The sequence below is a fragment of the Poecilia reticulata genome, chromosome 16, assembly GCF_904066995.2.
Source record: "Poecilia reticulata chromosome 16, P_reticulata-male-v2, whole genome shotgun sequence".
NCBI lineage: Eukaryota > Metazoa > Chordata > Actinopteri > Cyprinodontiformes > Poeciliidae > Poecilia > Poecilia reticulata.
The window spans coordinates 30,038,514-30,053,933 of NC_088845.1; the positions used below are offsets into that span (position 1 = coordinate 30,038,514).

At 38.9% G+C, this 15,420-nt stretch overlaps 36 non-coding genes across 36 annotated transcripts; all 36 read right to left on the bottom strand.

Annotated features, from left to right (window-relative positions):
- Positions 1-385: 385 nt before the first annotated feature.
- trnat-ugu (transfer RNA threonine (anticodon UGU)) lies at positions 386-459 on the bottom strand. The gene has a single exon. It is a non-coding gene; the product is annotated as a tRNA-Thr (tRNA).
- Positions 460-1,093: 634 nt separating this feature from the next.
- trnat-ugu (transfer RNA threonine (anticodon UGU)) lies at positions 1,094-1,167 on the bottom strand. The gene has a single exon. It is a non-coding gene; the product is annotated as a tRNA-Thr (tRNA).
- Positions 1,168-1,272: 105 nt separating this feature from the next.
- trnat-cgu (transfer RNA threonine (anticodon CGU)) lies at positions 1,273-1,346 on the bottom strand. The gene has a single exon. It is a non-coding gene; the product is annotated as a tRNA-Thr (tRNA).
- A 96-nt stretch (positions 1,347-1,442) lies between these two features.
- Positions 1,443-1,516, bottom strand: trnat-ugu (transfer RNA threonine (anticodon UGU)). The gene has a single exon. It is a non-coding gene; the product is annotated as a tRNA-Thr (tRNA).
- Positions 1,517-1,621: 105 nt separating this feature from the next.
- Positions 1,622-1,695, bottom strand: trnat-agu (transfer RNA threonine (anticodon AGU)). Its single transcript has one exon. It is a non-coding gene; the product is annotated as a tRNA-Thr (tRNA).
- Positions 1,696-1,791: 96 nt separating this feature from the next.
- On the bottom strand, positions 1,792-1,865 carry trnat-ugu (transfer RNA threonine (anticodon UGU)). Its single transcript has one exon. It is a non-coding gene; the product is annotated as a tRNA-Thr (tRNA).
- A 275-nt stretch (positions 1,866-2,140) lies between these two features.
- Positions 2,141-2,214, bottom strand: trnat-ugu (transfer RNA threonine (anticodon UGU)). Its single transcript has one exon. It is a non-coding gene; the product is annotated as a tRNA-Thr (tRNA).
- Positions 2,215-2,310: 96 nt separating this feature from the next.
- On the bottom strand, positions 2,311-2,384 carry trnat-ugu (transfer RNA threonine (anticodon UGU)). The gene has a single exon. It is a non-coding gene; the product is annotated as a tRNA-Thr (tRNA).
- Positions 2,385-2,979: 595 nt separating this feature from the next.
- On the bottom strand, positions 2,980-3,053 carry trnas-uga (transfer RNA serine (anticodon UGA)). Its single transcript has one exon. It is a non-coding gene; the product is annotated as a tRNA-Ser (tRNA).
- Positions 3,054-3,157: 104 nt separating this feature from the next.
- On the bottom strand, positions 3,158-3,231 carry trnat-cgu (transfer RNA threonine (anticodon CGU)). The gene has a single exon. It is a non-coding gene; the product is annotated as a tRNA-Thr (tRNA).
- Positions 3,232-3,506: 275 nt separating this feature from the next.
- trnat-ugu (transfer RNA threonine (anticodon UGU)) lies at positions 3,507-3,580 on the bottom strand. The gene has a single exon. It is a non-coding gene; the product is annotated as a tRNA-Thr (tRNA).
- Positions 3,581-3,685: 105 nt separating this feature from the next.
- On the bottom strand, positions 3,686-3,759 carry trnat-cgu (transfer RNA threonine (anticodon CGU)). The gene has a single exon. It is a non-coding gene; the product is annotated as a tRNA-Thr (tRNA).
- Positions 3,760-4,044: 285 nt separating this feature from the next.
- trnat-cgu (transfer RNA threonine (anticodon CGU)) lies at positions 4,045-4,118 on the bottom strand. Its single transcript has one exon. It is a non-coding gene; the product is annotated as a tRNA-Thr (tRNA).
- Positions 4,119-4,223: 105 nt separating this feature from the next.
- On the bottom strand, positions 4,224-4,297 carry trnas-uga (transfer RNA serine (anticodon UGA)). Its single transcript has one exon. It is a non-coding gene; the product is annotated as a tRNA-Ser (tRNA).
- A 104-nt stretch (positions 4,298-4,401) lies between these two features.
- trnat-cgu (transfer RNA threonine (anticodon CGU)) lies at positions 4,402-4,475 on the bottom strand. The gene has a single exon. It is a non-coding gene; the product is annotated as a tRNA-Thr (tRNA).
- A 283-nt stretch (positions 4,476-4,758) lies between these two features.
- On the bottom strand, positions 4,759-4,832 carry trnat-cgu (transfer RNA threonine (anticodon CGU)). Its single transcript has one exon. It is a non-coding gene; the product is annotated as a tRNA-Thr (tRNA).
- A 284-nt stretch (positions 4,833-5,116) lies between these two features.
- trnat-cgu (transfer RNA threonine (anticodon CGU)) lies at positions 5,117-5,190 on the bottom strand. Its single transcript has one exon. It is a non-coding gene; the product is annotated as a tRNA-Thr (tRNA).
- A 105-nt stretch (positions 5,191-5,295) lies between these two features.
- trnat-agu (transfer RNA threonine (anticodon AGU)) lies at positions 5,296-5,369 on the bottom strand. The gene has a single exon. It is a non-coding gene; the product is annotated as a tRNA-Thr (tRNA).
- Positions 5,370-6,342: 973 nt separating this feature from the next.
- trnat-ugu (transfer RNA threonine (anticodon UGU)) lies at positions 6,343-6,416 on the bottom strand. Its single transcript has one exon. It is a non-coding gene; the product is annotated as a tRNA-Thr (tRNA).
- A 281-nt stretch (positions 6,417-6,697) lies between these two features.
- Positions 6,698-6,771, bottom strand: trnat-cgu (transfer RNA threonine (anticodon CGU)). The gene has a single exon. It is a non-coding gene; the product is annotated as a tRNA-Thr (tRNA).
- An 821-nt stretch (positions 6,772-7,592) lies between these two features.
- Positions 7,593-7,666, bottom strand: trnat-cgu (transfer RNA threonine (anticodon CGU)). The gene has a single exon. It is a non-coding gene; the product is annotated as a tRNA-Thr (tRNA).
- Positions 7,667-8,478: 812 nt separating this feature from the next.
- trnat-agu (transfer RNA threonine (anticodon AGU)) lies at positions 8,479-8,552 on the bottom strand. Its single transcript has one exon. It is a non-coding gene; the product is annotated as a tRNA-Thr (tRNA).
- Positions 8,553-9,185: 633 nt separating this feature from the next.
- trnat-ugu (transfer RNA threonine (anticodon UGU)) lies at positions 9,186-9,259 on the bottom strand. Its single transcript has one exon. It is a non-coding gene; the product is annotated as a tRNA-Thr (tRNA).
- Positions 9,260-9,364: 105 nt separating this feature from the next.
- On the bottom strand, positions 9,365-9,438 carry trnat-agu (transfer RNA threonine (anticodon AGU)). The gene has a single exon. It is a non-coding gene; the product is annotated as a tRNA-Thr (tRNA).
- A 105-nt stretch (positions 9,439-9,543) lies between these two features.
- On the bottom strand, positions 9,544-9,617 carry trnat-cgu (transfer RNA threonine (anticodon CGU)). The gene has a single exon. It is a non-coding gene; the product is annotated as a tRNA-Thr (tRNA).
- Positions 9,618-9,892: 275 nt separating this feature from the next.
- trnat-agu (transfer RNA threonine (anticodon AGU)) lies at positions 9,893-9,966 on the bottom strand. Its single transcript has one exon. It is a non-coding gene; the product is annotated as a tRNA-Thr (tRNA).
- Positions 9,967-10,062: 96 nt separating this feature from the next.
- Positions 10,063-10,136, bottom strand: trnat-agu (transfer RNA threonine (anticodon AGU)). The gene has a single exon. It is a non-coding gene; the product is annotated as a tRNA-Thr (tRNA).
- A 105-nt stretch (positions 10,137-10,241) lies between these two features.
- trnat-agu (transfer RNA threonine (anticodon AGU)) lies at positions 10,242-10,315 on the bottom strand. The gene has a single exon. It is a non-coding gene; the product is annotated as a tRNA-Thr (tRNA).
- A 96-nt stretch (positions 10,316-10,411) lies between these two features.
- On the bottom strand, positions 10,412-10,485 carry trnat-ugu (transfer RNA threonine (anticodon UGU)). The gene has a single exon. It is a non-coding gene; the product is annotated as a tRNA-Thr (tRNA).
- A 284-nt stretch (positions 10,486-10,769) lies between these two features.
- On the bottom strand, positions 10,770-10,843 carry trnat-cgu (transfer RNA threonine (anticodon CGU)). The gene has a single exon. It is a non-coding gene; the product is annotated as a tRNA-Thr (tRNA).
- Positions 10,844-10,948: 105 nt separating this feature from the next.
- trnat-ugu (transfer RNA threonine (anticodon UGU)) lies at positions 10,949-11,022 on the bottom strand. The gene has a single exon. It is a non-coding gene; the product is annotated as a tRNA-Thr (tRNA).
- A 284-nt stretch (positions 11,023-11,306) lies between these two features.
- On the bottom strand, positions 11,307-11,380 carry trnat-cgu (transfer RNA threonine (anticodon CGU)). The gene has a single exon. It is a non-coding gene; the product is annotated as a tRNA-Thr (tRNA).
- A 1,188-nt stretch (positions 11,381-12,568) lies between these two features.
- On the bottom strand, positions 12,569-12,642 carry trnat-ugu (transfer RNA threonine (anticodon UGU)). Its single transcript has one exon. It is a non-coding gene; the product is annotated as a tRNA-Thr (tRNA).
- A 975-nt stretch (positions 12,643-13,617) lies between these two features.
- Positions 13,618-13,691, bottom strand: trnat-agu (transfer RNA threonine (anticodon AGU)). The gene has a single exon. It is a non-coding gene; the product is annotated as a tRNA-Thr (tRNA).
- A 94-nt stretch (positions 13,692-13,785) lies between these two features.
- trnat-ugu (transfer RNA threonine (anticodon UGU)) lies at positions 13,786-13,859 on the bottom strand. Its single transcript has one exon. It is a non-coding gene; the product is annotated as a tRNA-Thr (tRNA).
- Positions 13,860-14,136: 277 nt separating this feature from the next.
- On the bottom strand, positions 14,137-14,207 carry trnat-cgu (transfer RNA threonine (anticodon CGU)). Its single transcript has one exon. It is a non-coding gene; the product is annotated as a tRNA-Thr (tRNA).
- Between the last annotated feature and the right edge of the window lie 1,213 nt (positions 14,208-15,420).

The following is a 15,420-nucleotide window of genomic DNA, read 5'->3' on the forward strand; positions in this document are numbered from 1 at the left end:
ATCCTGACCAGATGCCCGTGAAACCTCAACTGGCTCCTCGCAACGTGGAGGAGCAGCAGCTCTACTCTGAGTCCCTCCCAGATGACCGAGCTTCTCGCCCTATCTCTAAGGGAGAGCCCAGCAACCATGCAGAGGAAACCCGCCTGTATCTATGACATATTGCAAAAGTGAATTCAAATATCAAATAACAGGACTATAATATCATAAAGCCTCTTCTTTCATAGGTTCTGCTGGGATTTGTTTACTAGACAGGTGCTTTGACCAACTAAGCCACAGAACTTTGCAATAGTGGAAATCACACTTTCTCTAAATGTCACGACATATTGTAAAACTGAATTCAAGTAATTTGAGCAAAAGAAGGGCATCTTGAAGTTACTTCTTTCTATGGTACTGCTGGGATTTGAACCCAGGATCTCCTGTTTACAAGACAGATGCTTTGACCAACTAAGCCACAGCACCTTGCAAAAACAGAAATTACACTTTCTCTAAATGGCACGACATATTGTAAAACGGGATTCTAATCATTTTAACATCAGTATAATATACTTAAGCCAAATCACTAAAAGGTGTGGCTGGGATTTGAACCCAGGTACTCCTGTTTACGAGACATGCATTTTGACCTAACTAAGCCACAGGACCTTGCAACAGCTGAAATGACACTTTCTCTAAATCTCACGACATATCGTAAAACTGAATTCAAATAATTTGAACAATAGCATGGCATTGTGAAGCTACTTCTTTCAAAGGTACTGCTGGGATTTGAACCCAGGATCTCCTGTTTACTAGACAGGTGCTTTGACAAACTAAGCCACAGCACCTTGCAATTTCTGAAATCACACTTTCTTTCAATGTCACGACATATTGTAAGACTGAATTCAAATAATTTGAACAATAGCTTGGCGTTGTGAAGCAACTTCTTTCAAAGGTACTGCTGGGATTTGAACCCAGGATCTCCTGTTTACTAGACAGGTGCTTTGACAAACTCAGCCACAGCACCTTCCACTAGCTGAAATCACACTTTCTCTAAATGTCATGACATAATGTAAAACTGAATTCAAACAACATTATAGCATCGTAAAGCGACTTCTTTCTAAGGTGCAGCTGGGATTTGAACCCAGGATCTCCTGTTTACAAGACAGGTGCTTTGACCAACTAAGCCACAGCACCATGCAGTTTCTGAAATCACACTTTCTCTAAATGTCACGACCTATTGTAAAATTGAATTCAAATAATTTGAACAATGTAATGGCATAGTAAAGTGACTGCTTTCGAAGGTGCTGCTGGGATTTGAACCCAGGTACTCCTGTTTACGAGACAGGCACTTTGACCAACTAAGCCACAGCACCTTGCAATAGATGAGATCACACTTTCTCTAAATGTCATGACATAATTTAAAACTGAATTCAAACAACATTATAGCATCGTAAAGCGACTTCTTTCTAAGGTGCAGCTGGGATTTGAACCCAGGATCTCCTGTTTACAAGACAGGTGCTTTGACCAACTAAGCCACAGAACCTTGCAATAGCCAAAATCACACTTTCTCTAAATGTCACGACATATTGTAAAATTGAATTAAAATAATTTGAACAAAAGTATGGCATTGTGAAGCTACTTCTTTCAAAGGTGCTGCTGGGATTTGAACCCAGGATCTCCTGTTTACTAGACAGGTGCTTTGACGAACTCAGCCACAGCACCTTCCACTAGCTGAAATCACACTTTCTCTAAATGTCATGACATATTGTAAAACCGAATTCAAACAACATTATAGCATCGTAAAGCGACTTCTTTCTAAGGTGCAGCTGGGATTTGAACCCAGGATCTCCTGTTTACAAGACAGGTGCTTTGACCAACTAAGCCACAGCACCTTGCAATAGCTAAAATCACACTTTCTCTAAATGGCACGACATATGGTAAAATTGAATTCAAATAATTTAAACAACATTATGGCATTGTAAAGCGACTTCCTTCAATGGTCCTGCTGGGATTTGATCCCAGGATCTCCTTTTTACTAGACAGGTGCTTTGACCAACTAAGCCACAGCACCTTGCAATTTCTGAAATCACATTTTCTTTAAATGTCACGACATATTGTAAAACGGAATTCAAACAACATTATAGCATCGTAAAGCGACTTCTTTCTAAGGTGCAGCTGAGATTTGAACCCAGGATCTCCTGTTTACAAGACAGGTGCTTTGACCAACTAAGCCACAGCACCTTGCAATTTCTGAAATCACACTTTCTTTAAATGTCACGACATATTGTAAAACGGAATTCAAACAACATTATAGCATCGTAAAGCGACTTCTTTCTAAGGTGCAGCTGGGATTTGAACCCAGGATCTCCTGTTTACAAGACAGGTGCTTTGACCAACTAAGCCACAGCACCTTGCAATAGCCAAAATCACACTTTCTCTAAATGGCACGACATATGGTAAAATTGAATTCAAATAATTTAAACAACATTATGGCATTGTAATGCGACTTCCTTCAATGGTCCTGCTGGGATTTAATCCCAGGATCTCCTTTTTACTAGACACATGTTTTGACCAACTCAGCCACAGCACCTTGCACTAGATGAAATCACAGTTTCTCTAAATGTCACGACATATTGTAAAACGGAATTCAAATTATTTGAACATCAGCATAATATAATTAAGCCATTTCACTAAAAGGAGCTCCTGGGATTTGAGCCCAGGTGCTCCCGTTTACGAGACAGGCACTTTGACCAAATTTTGACCAAGTTTTACATATTGTAAAACTGAATTCAAACAACATTATAGCATCGTAAAGCGACTTCTTTCTAAGGTGCAGCTGGGATTTGAACCAAGGATCTCCTATTTTCAAGACACGTGCTTTGACCAACTAAGCCACAGCACCTTGCAAAAACAGAAATTACACTTTCTCTAAATGCCACGACATATTGTAAAACGTAATTTAAATCATTTGAACATCAGTATAATATAATTCAGCCATTAAGAAAAAGGTGCTGCTGGGATTTGAACCCAGGATCTCCTATTTTCAAGACACGTGCTTTGACCAACTAAGCCACAGCACCTTGCAATTTCTGAAATCACACTTTCTTTAAATGTCACGACATATTGTAAAACTGAATTAAAATAATTTAAACAATGTAATGGCATAGTAAAGTGATTCTTTCGAAGGTGCTGCTGGGATTTGAACCCAGGTACTCCTGTTTACGAGACAGGCACTTTGACCAACTAAGCCACAGCACCTTGCAATAGCTAAAATCACACTTTCTCTAAATGGCACGACATATGGTAAAATTGAATTCAAATAATTTAAACAACATTATGGCATTGTAAAGCGACTTCCTTCAATGGTCCTGCTGGGATTTGATCCCAGGATCTCCTTTTTACTAGACAGGTGCTTTGACCAACTAAGCCACAGCACCTTGCAATTTCTGAAATCACACTTTCTTTAAATGTCACGACATATTGTAAAACTGAATTCAAACAACATTATAGCATCGTAAAGCGACTTCTTTCTAAGGTGCAGCTGGGATTTGAACCCAGGATTTCCTGTTTACAAGACAGGTGCTTTGACCAACTAAGTCACAGCACCTTGCAATAGCTAAAATCACACTTTCTCTAAATGTCACGACATATTGTAAAATTGAATTCAAATAATTTGAACAATGTAATGGCATAGCAAAGTGACTTCTTTCGAAGGTGCTGCTGGGATTTGAACCCAGGTACTCCTGTTTACGAGACAGGCACTTTGACCAACTAAGCCACAGCACCTTGCAATAGCAAAAATCACACTTTCTCTAAATGGCACGACATATGGTAAAATTGAATTCAAATAATTTAAACAACATTATGGCATTGTAATGCGACTTCCTTCAATGGTCCTGCTGGGATTTAATCCCAGGATCTCCTTTTTACTAGACACATGTTTTGACCAACTCAGCCACAGAACCTTTGCACTAGATGAAATCACAGTTTCTCTAAATGTCACGACATATTGTAAAACGGAATTCAAATTATTTGAACATCAGCATAATATAATTAAGCCATTTCACTAAAAGGAGCTCCTGGGATTTGAACCCAGGTGCTCCCGTTTACGAGACAGGCACTTTGACCAACTAAGCCACAGCACCTTGCAATAGCTGAAATCACACTTTCTCTAAATGTCACGACATATTGTAAGACTGAATTTAAATAATTTGAACAATAGCATGGCATTGTGAAGCTACTTTTTTCAAAGGTACTGCTGGGATTTGAACCCAGGATCTCCTATTTTCAAGACACGTGCTTTGACCAACTAAGCCACAGCACCTTGCAAAAACAGAAATTACACTTTCTCTAAATGCCACGACATATTGTAAAACGTAATTTAAATCATTTGAACATCAGTATAATATAATTCAGCCATTCACTAAAAGGTGCTGCTGGGATTAGAACCCAGGTACTCCTGTTTACGAGAAAGGCACTTTGACCAACTAAGCCACAGCACCTCGCAATAGTTGGAATCTCACTTTCTCTAAATCTCACGACATATTGTAAGACTTAATTATAATAATTTGAACAATAGTATGGCATTGTCAAGCTACTTCTTTCAAAGGTACTGCTGGGACTTGAGCCCAGGATCTCCTGTTTACTAGACAGGTTCTTTGACCAACTAAGCCACAGCACTTTGCAATTTCTGAAATCACACTTTCTTTAAATGTCACGACATATTGTAAAACTGAATTAAAATAATTTAATCAATGTAATGGCATAGTAAAGTGATTCTTTCGAAGGTGCTGCTGGGATTTGAACCCAGGTACTCCTGTTTACGAGACAGGCACTTTGACCAACTAAGCCAGAGCACCTTGCAATAGCTAAAATCACACTTTCTCTAAATGGCACGACATATGGTAAAATTGAATTCAAATAATTTAAACAACATTATGGCATTGTAAAGCGAATACCTTCAATGGTCCTGCTGAGATTTGATCCCAGGATCTCCTTTTTACTAGACACATGCTTTGACCAACTCAGCCTCAGCACCTTGCACTAGCTGAAATCACAGTTTCTCTAAATGTCACGACATATTGTAAAACGGAATTCAAATTATTTGAACATCAGCATAATATAATTAAGCCATTTCACTAAAAGGAGCTCCTGGGATTTGAACCCAGGTGCTCCCGTTTACGAGACAGGAACTTTGACCAACTTAGCCACAGCACCTTGCAATAGCGAAAATCACACTTTCTCTAAATATCACGACATATTGTAAGACTGAATTCAAATAATTTCAACAATAGCATGCCATTGTGAAGCTACTTCTTTCAAAGGTACTGCTGGGATTTGAACCCAGGATCTCCTGTTTACTAGACAGGTGCTTTGACCAACTAAGCCACAGTACCTTACAATAGATGAAATCACACTTTCTCTAATTATCACGACATATTGTAAAACTGAATTTAAACAACATTATGGCATTGTAAAGCAACTTCTTTCACAGGTGCTGCCTGGATTTGATCCCAGGATCTCCTGTTTACTCGACAGGTGGTTTGACCAACTAAGCCACAGTACCTTGCAATAGATGAAATCACACTTTCTCTAAATATCAAGACATATTGTAAAACTGAATTTAAACAATATTATGGCATCGTAAAGCAACTTCTTTCATAGGTGCTGCTGGGATTTGATGCAAGGATCTCCTGTTTTCTCGACAGGTGCTTTGACCAACTAAGCCACAGCCCCTTGCAATAGCTGAAATCACACTTTCTCTAAATCTCACGACATATTGTAAGACTGAATTCAAATAATTTGAACAACAGCATGGCATTGTGAAGCCACTTTTTTCAAAGGTACTGCTGGGCTTTGAGCCCAGGATCTCCTGTTTACTAGACAGGCGCTTTCACCAATTAAGCCACAGCACCTTGCAATAGTGAAAATCACACTTTCTCTAAATGTCACGACATATTGTAAAATTGAATTAAAATAATTTGAACAAAAGTATGGCATTGTGAAGCTACTTCTTTCAAAGGTACTGCTGGGATTTGAGCCCAGGATCCCCTGTTTACTAAACAGGCGCTTTCACCAACTAAGCCACAGCACCTTCCACTAGCTGAAATCACACTTTCTCTAAATGTCATGATATATTGTAAAACTGAATTCAAACAACATTATAGCATCGTAAAGCGACTTCTTTCTAAGGTGCAGCTGGGATTTGAACCCAGGATCTGCTGTTTACAAGAGAGGTGCTTTGACCAACTAAGCCACAACACAATGCAGTTTCTGAAATCACACTTTCTCTAAATGTCACGACATATTGTAAATTTGAATTCAAATAATTTGAACAACGTAATGGCATAGTAAAGTGACTTCTTTCGAGGGTGCTGCTGGGATTTGAACCCAGGTACTCCTGTTTACAAGACAGGCAGTTTGACCAACTAAGCCACAGCACCTTGCAATACGTAAAATCACACTTTCCCTAATGGCACGACATATGGTACAATTGAATTTAAATAATTTGAACAATAGCATGGCATTGTGAAGCCACTTTTTCAAAGGTACTGCTGGCATTTGAACTCAGGATCTCCTATTTTCAAGACACGTGCTTTGACCAACTAAGCCACAGCACCTTGCAAAAACAGAAATTACACTTTCTCTAAATGCCACGACATATTGTAAAACGGAATTTAAATCATTTGAACATCAGTATAATATAATTCAGCCATTAAGAGAAAGGTGCTGCTGGGATTTGAACCCAGGTACTCCTGTTAACGAGACAGGCACTTTGACCAACTAAGCCACAGCACCTCGCAATAGTTGGAATCTCACTTTCTCTAAATCTCACGACATATTGTAAGACTTAATTCAAATAATTTGAACAATAGTATGGCATTGTGAAGCTACTTCTTTCAAAGTTACTGCTGGGACTTGAGCCCAGGATCTCCTGTTTACTGGACAGGTGCTTTGACCAACTAAGCCACAGCACCTTGCAATTTCTGAAATCACACTTTCTTTAAATGTCACGACATATTGTAAGACTTAATTCAAATAATTTGAACAATAGTATGGCATTGTGAAGCTACTTCTTTCAAAGTTACTGCTGGGATTTGAACCCAGGATCTTCTATTTACAAGACAGGTGCTTTGACCAACTCTGCCACAGCACCTTCCACTAGCTGAAGTCACACTTTCTCTAAATGTCACGACATATTGTAAAACTGAAGTCCAATCATTTGAACATGACTGCAATATAATTAAGTCATTTCACTAAAAGGTTCTGCTGGGATTTGAACCCAGGATCTCCTGTTTACATGACAGGTGCTTTCACCAACTAAGACACAGCACCTTCCACTAGCTGAAATCACACTTTCTCTAAATGTCATGACATATTGTAAAATTGAATTCAAATAATTTGAACAATAGTATGGCATTGTCAAGCTACTTCTTTCAAAGGTACTGCTGGGACTTGAGCCCAGGATCTCCTGTTTACTAGACAGGTGCTTTGACCAACTAAGCCACAGCACCTTGCAATTTCTGAAATCACACTTTCTTTAAATGTCACGACATATTGTAAAACTGAATTAAAATAATTTGAACAATGTTATGGCATAGTAAAGTGACTTCTTTCGAAGGTGCTGCTGGGATTTGAACCCAGGTACTCCTGTTTACGAGACAGGCACTTTGACCAACTAAGCCACAGCACCCTGCAGTTGCTGAAATCACACTTTCTATAAATGTTATGACATATTATAAAACTGTATTCAAATAATTTAAACAACATTATGGCATTGTAAAGCAACTTCTTTCAATGGTGACGCTGGGATTTGATCGCAGGATCTCCTGTTTACTAGACACATGCTTTGACCAACTCAGCCACAGCAACTTGCAATAGCTGAAATCACACTTTCTCTAAATGTCACGACATATTGTAAAACTGAATTCAAATAATTTAAACAACATTATTGCATTGTAAAGCGACTTCTTTCAAAGGTGCTGCTGCGATTTGAACCCAGGATCTCCTGTTTACTAGACAGGTGCTTTGACCAACTAAGCCACAGCACCTTGCAATAGCTGAAAACACACTTTCTCTAAATGTCGCGACATATTGAAAGACTGAATTCAAATAATTTCAACAATAGCATGGCATTGTGAAGTTACTTCTTTCATAGGTACTGCTGGGATTTGCCACCAGGATCTCCTGTTTACTAGACAGGTGCTTTGACCAACTCAGCCACAGCACCTTGCAATAGCTGAAATGACACTTTCTCTAAATATCACGACATATTGTAAGACTGAATTCAAATAATTTCATCAATAGCATGCCATTGTGAAGATACTTCTTTCAAAGGTACTGCTGGGATTAGAACCCAGGATCTCCTGTTTACTAGACAGGTGCTTTGACCAACTAAGCCAGAGCACCTTGCGATAGATGAAATCACACTTTCTCTAAATGTCACGACATATTGTAAAACTGAATTTAAACAATATTATGGCAACGTAAAGCAACTTCTTTCAAAGGTGCTGCTGGGATTTGAACCCAGGATCTCCTGTTTACTAGACAGGTGCTTTGACCAACTAAGCCACAGCACCTTGCAATAGCAAAAATCACACTTTCTCTAAATGTCACCACATATTGTAAAATTGAATTAAAATAATTTGAACAAAAGTATGGCATTGTGAAGCTACTTCTTTCAAAGGTACTGCTGGTATTTGAGCCCAGGATCTCCTGTTTACTAGACAGGTGCTTTGACCAACTCAGCCACAGCACCTTCCACTAGCTGAAATCACACTTTCTCTAAATGTCATGACAAATTGTAAAACTGAATTCAAACAACATTACAGCATCGTAAAGGGACTTATTTCAAAGGTGTAGCTGGGATTTGAACTTAGGATCTCCTGTTTACAAGAAAGGTGCTTTGACCAACTAAGCCACAGCACCTTGCCATAACTAAAATCACACTTTCTCTAAATGTCACGACATATTGTAAAATTGAATTAAAATAATTTGAACACAAGTATGGCATTGTGAAGCTACTTCTTTCAAAGGTACTGCTGGGACTTGAGCCCAGGATCTCCTGTTTACTAGACAGGTGCTTTGACCAACTAAGCCACAGCACCTTGCAATAGCAAAAATCACACTTTCTCTAAATGTCACCACATATTGTAAAATTGAATTAAAATAATTTCATCAATAGCATGCCATTGTGATGATACTTCTTTCAAAGGTACTGCTGGGATTTGAACCCAGGATCTCCTGTTTACAAGACAGGTGCTTTGACCAACTAAGCCACAGCACCCTGCAGTTTCTGAAATCACACCTTCTCTAAATGTCATCACATATTGTAAAACTGAATTCAAACAATTTAAACAACATTATTGTATTGTAAAGCAACTTCTTTTGAAGGTGCTGCTGGGATTTGAACCCAGGATCTCCTGTTTACTAGACAGGTGCTTTCTCCAACTAAGCCACAGCACCTTGCAATTTCAGAAATCACACTTTCTCTAAATGTCACGACATATTGTAAAACTGAATTCAAATAATTTGAACAATGTTATGGCATAGTAAAGTAACTTCTTTCGAAGGTGCTGCTGGGATTTGAACCCAGGTACTCCTGTTTACGAGACAGGCACTTTGACCAACTAAGCCACAGCACCCTGCAGTTGTTGAAATCACACTTTCTATAAATGTTATGACATATTATAAAACTGTATTCAAATAATTTAAACAACATTATGGCATTGTAAAGCAACTTCTTTCAATGGTGACGCTGGGATTTGATCGCAGGATCTCCTGTTCACTAGACACATGCTTTGACCAACTCAGCCACAGCAACTTGCAATAGCTGAAATCACACTTTCTCTAAATGTCACGACATATTGTAAAACTGAATTCAAACAACATTATTGCATCGTAAAGCGACTTCTTTCGAAGGTGCTGCTGGGATTTGAACCCAGGATCTCGTGTTTACTAGACAGGTGCTTTGACCAACTAAGCCACAGCACCTTGCAATAGCTGAAAACACACTTTCTCTAAATGTCGTGACATATTGTAAAACTTAATTCAAACACCATTATGGCATCGTAAATGGACTTCTTTCAAAGGTGCTGCTGGGATTTGAACCCAGGATCTCCTGTTTACTAGACAGGTGCTTTGACCAACTAAGCCCCAGCACCTTGCAATAGTGAAAATCACACTTTCTCTAAATGTCATGACATATTGTAAAACTGAATTCTAACAATTTAAACAATGTTATGGCAATGTAAATGGACTTCTTTCAAAGGTGCTGCTGGGATTTGAACCCAGGATCTCCTGTTTACTAGACAGGTGCTTTGACCAACTCAGCCACAGCACCTTCCACTAGCTGAAATCACACTTTCTCTAAATGTCATGACATATTGTAAAACTGAATTCAAACAACATTACAGCATCGTAAAGCGACTTATTTCAAAGGTGTAGCTGGGATTTGAACCCAGGATCTCCTGTTTACAAGACAGGTGCTTTGACCAACTAAGCCACAGCACCTTGCCATAGCGAAAATCACACTTTCTCTAAATGGCACGAGATATTGTAAAATTGAATTCAAATAATTTGAACAATAGTATGGCATTGTGAAGCTACTTCTTTCAAAGGTACTGGTGGGACTTGAGCCCAGGATCTCCTGTTTACTAGACAGGTGCTTTGACCAACTAAGCCACAGCACCTTGCAATTTCTGAAATCACACTTTCTTTAAATGTCACGACATATTGTAAATCTGAATTAAAATAATTTGAACAATGTTATGGCATAGTAAAGTAACTTCTTTCGAAGCTGCTGCTGGGATTTGAAACCAGGTACTCCTGTTTACGAGACAGGCACTTTGACCAACTAAGCCACAGCACCTTCCACTAGCTGAAATCACACTTTCTCTAAATGTCATGACATATTGTAAAACTGAATTCTAACAAATTAAACAACGTTATGGCAATGTAAATGGACTTCTTTCAAAGGTGCTGCTGGGATTTGAACCCAGGCTCTCCTGTTTACAAGACAGGTGCTTTGACCAACTAAGCCACAGCACCCTGCAGTTTCTGAAATCACACCTTCTCTAAATGTCATCACATATTGTAAAACTGAATTCAAACAATTTAAACAACATTGTTGTATCGTAAAGCAACTTCTTTTGAAGGTGCTGCTGGGATTTGAACCCAGGATCTCCTGTTTACTAGACAGGTGCTTTCTCCAACTAAGCCACAGCACATAGCAATTTCAGAAATCACACTTTCTCTAAATGTCACGACATATTGTAAAACTGAATTCAAATAATTTGAACAATGTTATGGCATAGTAAAGTAACTTCTTTCGAAGGTGCTGCTGGGATTTGAACCCAGGTACTCCTGTTTACGAGACAGGCACTTTGACCAACTAAGCCACAGCACCCTGCAGTTGTTGAAATCACACTTTCTATAAATGTTATGACATATTATAAAACTATTCAAATAATTTAAACAACATTATGGCATTGTAAAGCAACTTCTTTCAATGGTGACGCTGGTATTTGATCGCAGGATCTCCTGTTCACTGGACCAGTGTTTCCCAACCCTGGTCCTCGAGGCACACGGACCTGCATGTTTAGATGTCCCCTGCTTCAACACACCCCATTCAGATGATTGCAATTCAGCAAAACCCTTTTTAATCAGCCATCAATTGAAATCATGTGTGCTGAAGCAGGGCAACATCTAAAATATGCAGGTCCGTGTGCCTTGAGGACCAGGGTTTGGAAACGCTGCACTAGACACATGCTTTGACCAACTCAGCCACAGCAACTTGCAATAGCTGAAATCACACTTCGCTAATGTCACGACATATTGTAAAACTGAATTCAAACAACTTAAACAACATTATTGCATCGTAAAGCGACTTCTTTCGAAGGTGCTGCTGGGATTGAACCCAGGATCTCCTGTTTACTAGACAGGTGCTTGACCAACTAAGCCACAGCACCTTGCAATAGCAAAATCACACTTTCTCTAAATGTCACCACATATTGTAAAATTGAATTAAAATAATTTGAACAAAAGTATGGCATTGTGAAGCTACTTCTTTCAAAGGTACTGCTGGTATTTGAGCCCAGGATCTCCTGTTTACTAGACAGGTGCTTGACCAACTCAGCCACAGCACCTTCCACTAGCTGAAATCACACTTTCTCTAAATGTCATGACAATTGTAAAACTGAATTCAAACAACATTACAGCATCGTAAAGGGACTTATTTCAAAAGTGTAGCTGGGATTTGAACTTAGGATCTCCTGTTACAAGAAAGGTGCTTTGACCAACTAAGCCACAGCACCTTGCCATAACTAAAATCACACTTTCTCTAAATGTCACGACATATTGTAAATTGAATTAAATAATTTGAACACAAGTATGGCATTGTGAAGGTAGTTCTTTCAAAGGTACTGCTGGGACTTGAGCCCAGGATCTCCTGTTTACTAGACAGGTGCTTTGACCAACTAAGCCACAGCACCTTGCAATAGCAAAAATCACACTTTCTCTAAATGTCACCACATATTGTAAATTGAATTAAAATAATTTCATCAATAGCATGCCATTGTGATGATACTTCTTTCAAAGGTACTGCTGGGATTTGAACCCAGGATCTCCTGTTTACAAGACAGGTGCTTTGACCAACTAAGCCACAGCACCCTGCAGTTCTGAAATCACACCTTCTCTAAATGTCATCACATATTGTAAAACTGAATTCAAACAATTAAACAACATTATTGTATTGTAAGCAACTTCTTTTGAAGGTGCTGCTGGGATTTGAACCCAGGATCTCCTGTTTACTAGACAGGTGCTTCTCCAACTAAGCCACAGCACCTTGCAATTTCAGAAATCACACTTTCTCTAAATGTCACGACATATTGTAAAACTGAATTCAAATAATTTGAACAATGTTATGGCATAGTAAAGTAACTTCTTTCGAAGGTGCTGCTGGGATTTGAACCCAGGTACTCCTGTTACGAGACAGGCACTTTGACCAACTAAGCCACAGCACCCTGCAGTTGTTGAAATCACACTTTCTATAAATGTTATGACATATTATAAAACTGTATTCAAATAATTTAAACAACATTATGGCATTGTAAAGCAACTTCTTTCAATGGTGACGCTGGGATTTGATCGCAGGATCTCCTGTTCACTAGACACATGCTTTGACCAACTCAGCCACAGCAACTTGCAATAGCTGAAATCACACTTTCTCTAAATGTCACGACATATTGTAAAACTGAATTCAAACAACATTATTGCATCGTAAAGCGACTTCTTCGAAGGTGCTGCTGGGATTTGAACCCAGGATATCGTGTTTACTAGACAGTGCTTTGACCAACTAAGCCACAGCACCTTGCAATAGCTGAAAACACACTTTCTCTAAATGTCGTGACATATTGTAAAACTTAATTCAAACACCATTATGGCATTGTAAATGGACTTCTTTCAAAGGTGCTGCTGGGATTTGAACCCAGGATCTCCTGTTTACTAGACAGGTGCTTTGACCAACTAAGCCCCAGCACCTTGCAATAGTGAAAATCACACTTTCTCTAAATGTCATGACATATTGTAAAACTGAATTCTAACAATTTAAACAACGTTATGGCAATGTAAATGGACTTCTTTCAAAGGTGCTGCTGGGATTTGAACCCAGGATCTCCTGTTTACTAGACAGGTGCTTTGACCAACTCAGCCACAGCACCTTCCACTAGCTGAAATCACACTTTCTCTAAATGTCATGACATATTGTAAACGGAATTCAAACAACATTACAGCATCGTAAAGGGACTTATTTCAAGGTGTAGCTGGGATTTGAACCCAGGATCTCCTGTTTACAAGACAGGTGCTTTGACCAACTAAGCCACAGCACCTTGCCATAGCGAAAATCACACTTTCTCTAAATGGCACGAGATATTGTAAATTGAATTCAAATAATTTGAACAATAGTATGGCATTGTGACGCTACTTCTTTCAAAGGTACTGGTGGACTTGAGCCCAGGATCCTGTTTACTAGACAGGTGCTTTGACCAACTAAGCCACAGCACCTTGCAATTTCTGAAATCACACTTTCTTTAATGTCACGCATATTGTAATCTGAATTAAAATAATTTGAACAATGTTATGGCATAGTAAAGTAACTTCTTTCGAAGCTGCTGCTGGGATTTGAAACCAGGTACTCCTGTTTACGAGACAGGCACTTTGACCAACTAAGCCACAGCACTTCCACTAGCTGAAATCACACTTTCTCTAAATGTCATGACATATTGTAAAACTGAATTCTAACAAATTAAACAACGTTATGGCAATGTAAATGGACTTCTTTCAAGGTGCTGCTGGGATTTGAACCCAGGCTCTCCTGTTTACAAGAAGGTGCTTTGACAACTAAGCACAGCACCCTGAGTTTATGAAATCACCCTTCTCTAAATGTATCACATATTGTAAACTGAATTCAACAATTTAACAACATTATTGTATCGTAAGCAACTTCTTTTGAAGGTGCTGCTGGGATTTGAACCCAGGATTCCTGTTTACTAGACAGTTGCTTTCTCCAACTAAGCCACGCACTAGCAATTTCAGAAATCACACTCTTAAATGTCACGACAACTTGTAAACTGATTCAAATAATTTGAACAATGTTATGGCATAGTAAAGTAACTTCTTTCAAAGGTGCTGCTGGGATTTGACCCAGGTATCCTGTTTACGAGACAGGCATTTGACCAACTAGCACACTAGCAATTGAAATCACACTTTCTCTAAATGTCACGACATATTGTAAAACTGAATTCAAATAATTTGACATGTTTGGCATTGTAAAGCAACTTCTTTCAATGGTGACGCTGGATTTGATCGCAGGATCTCCTGTTCACTAGACACATGCTTTGACCACTCAGCCACAGCACTTGCAATAGCTGAAATCACACTTTCTAAATGTCACGACATATTGTAAACTGAATTCAAACAACATTATTGCATCGTAAGCGACTTCTTTCGAAGGTGCTGCTGGGATTTGAACCAGGATCTCGTGTTTTAGACAGGTGCTTTGACCAACTAAGCCACAGCACCTTGCAATAGCTGAAAACACTTTCTCTAAATGTCGTGACATATTGTAAACTTAATTCAACACCATTATGGCATCGTAATGGACTTCTTTCAAAGGTGCTGCTGGGATTTGAACCCAGGATTCCTTTTACTAGACAGGTGCTTTGACCAACTAAGCCAGCACCTTGCAATAGTGAAAATCACTTTCTCTAAATGTCATGACATATTGTAAAACTGATTCTAACAATTTAACAATGTTATGGCATGTAAATGGACTTCTTTCAAAGGTGCTGCTGGGATTTGAACCAGGATCTCTGTTTACTAGACAGGTGCTTTGACCAACTCAGCACAGCACTTCCTAGCTGAAATCACTTTCTCTAATGTCATGACATA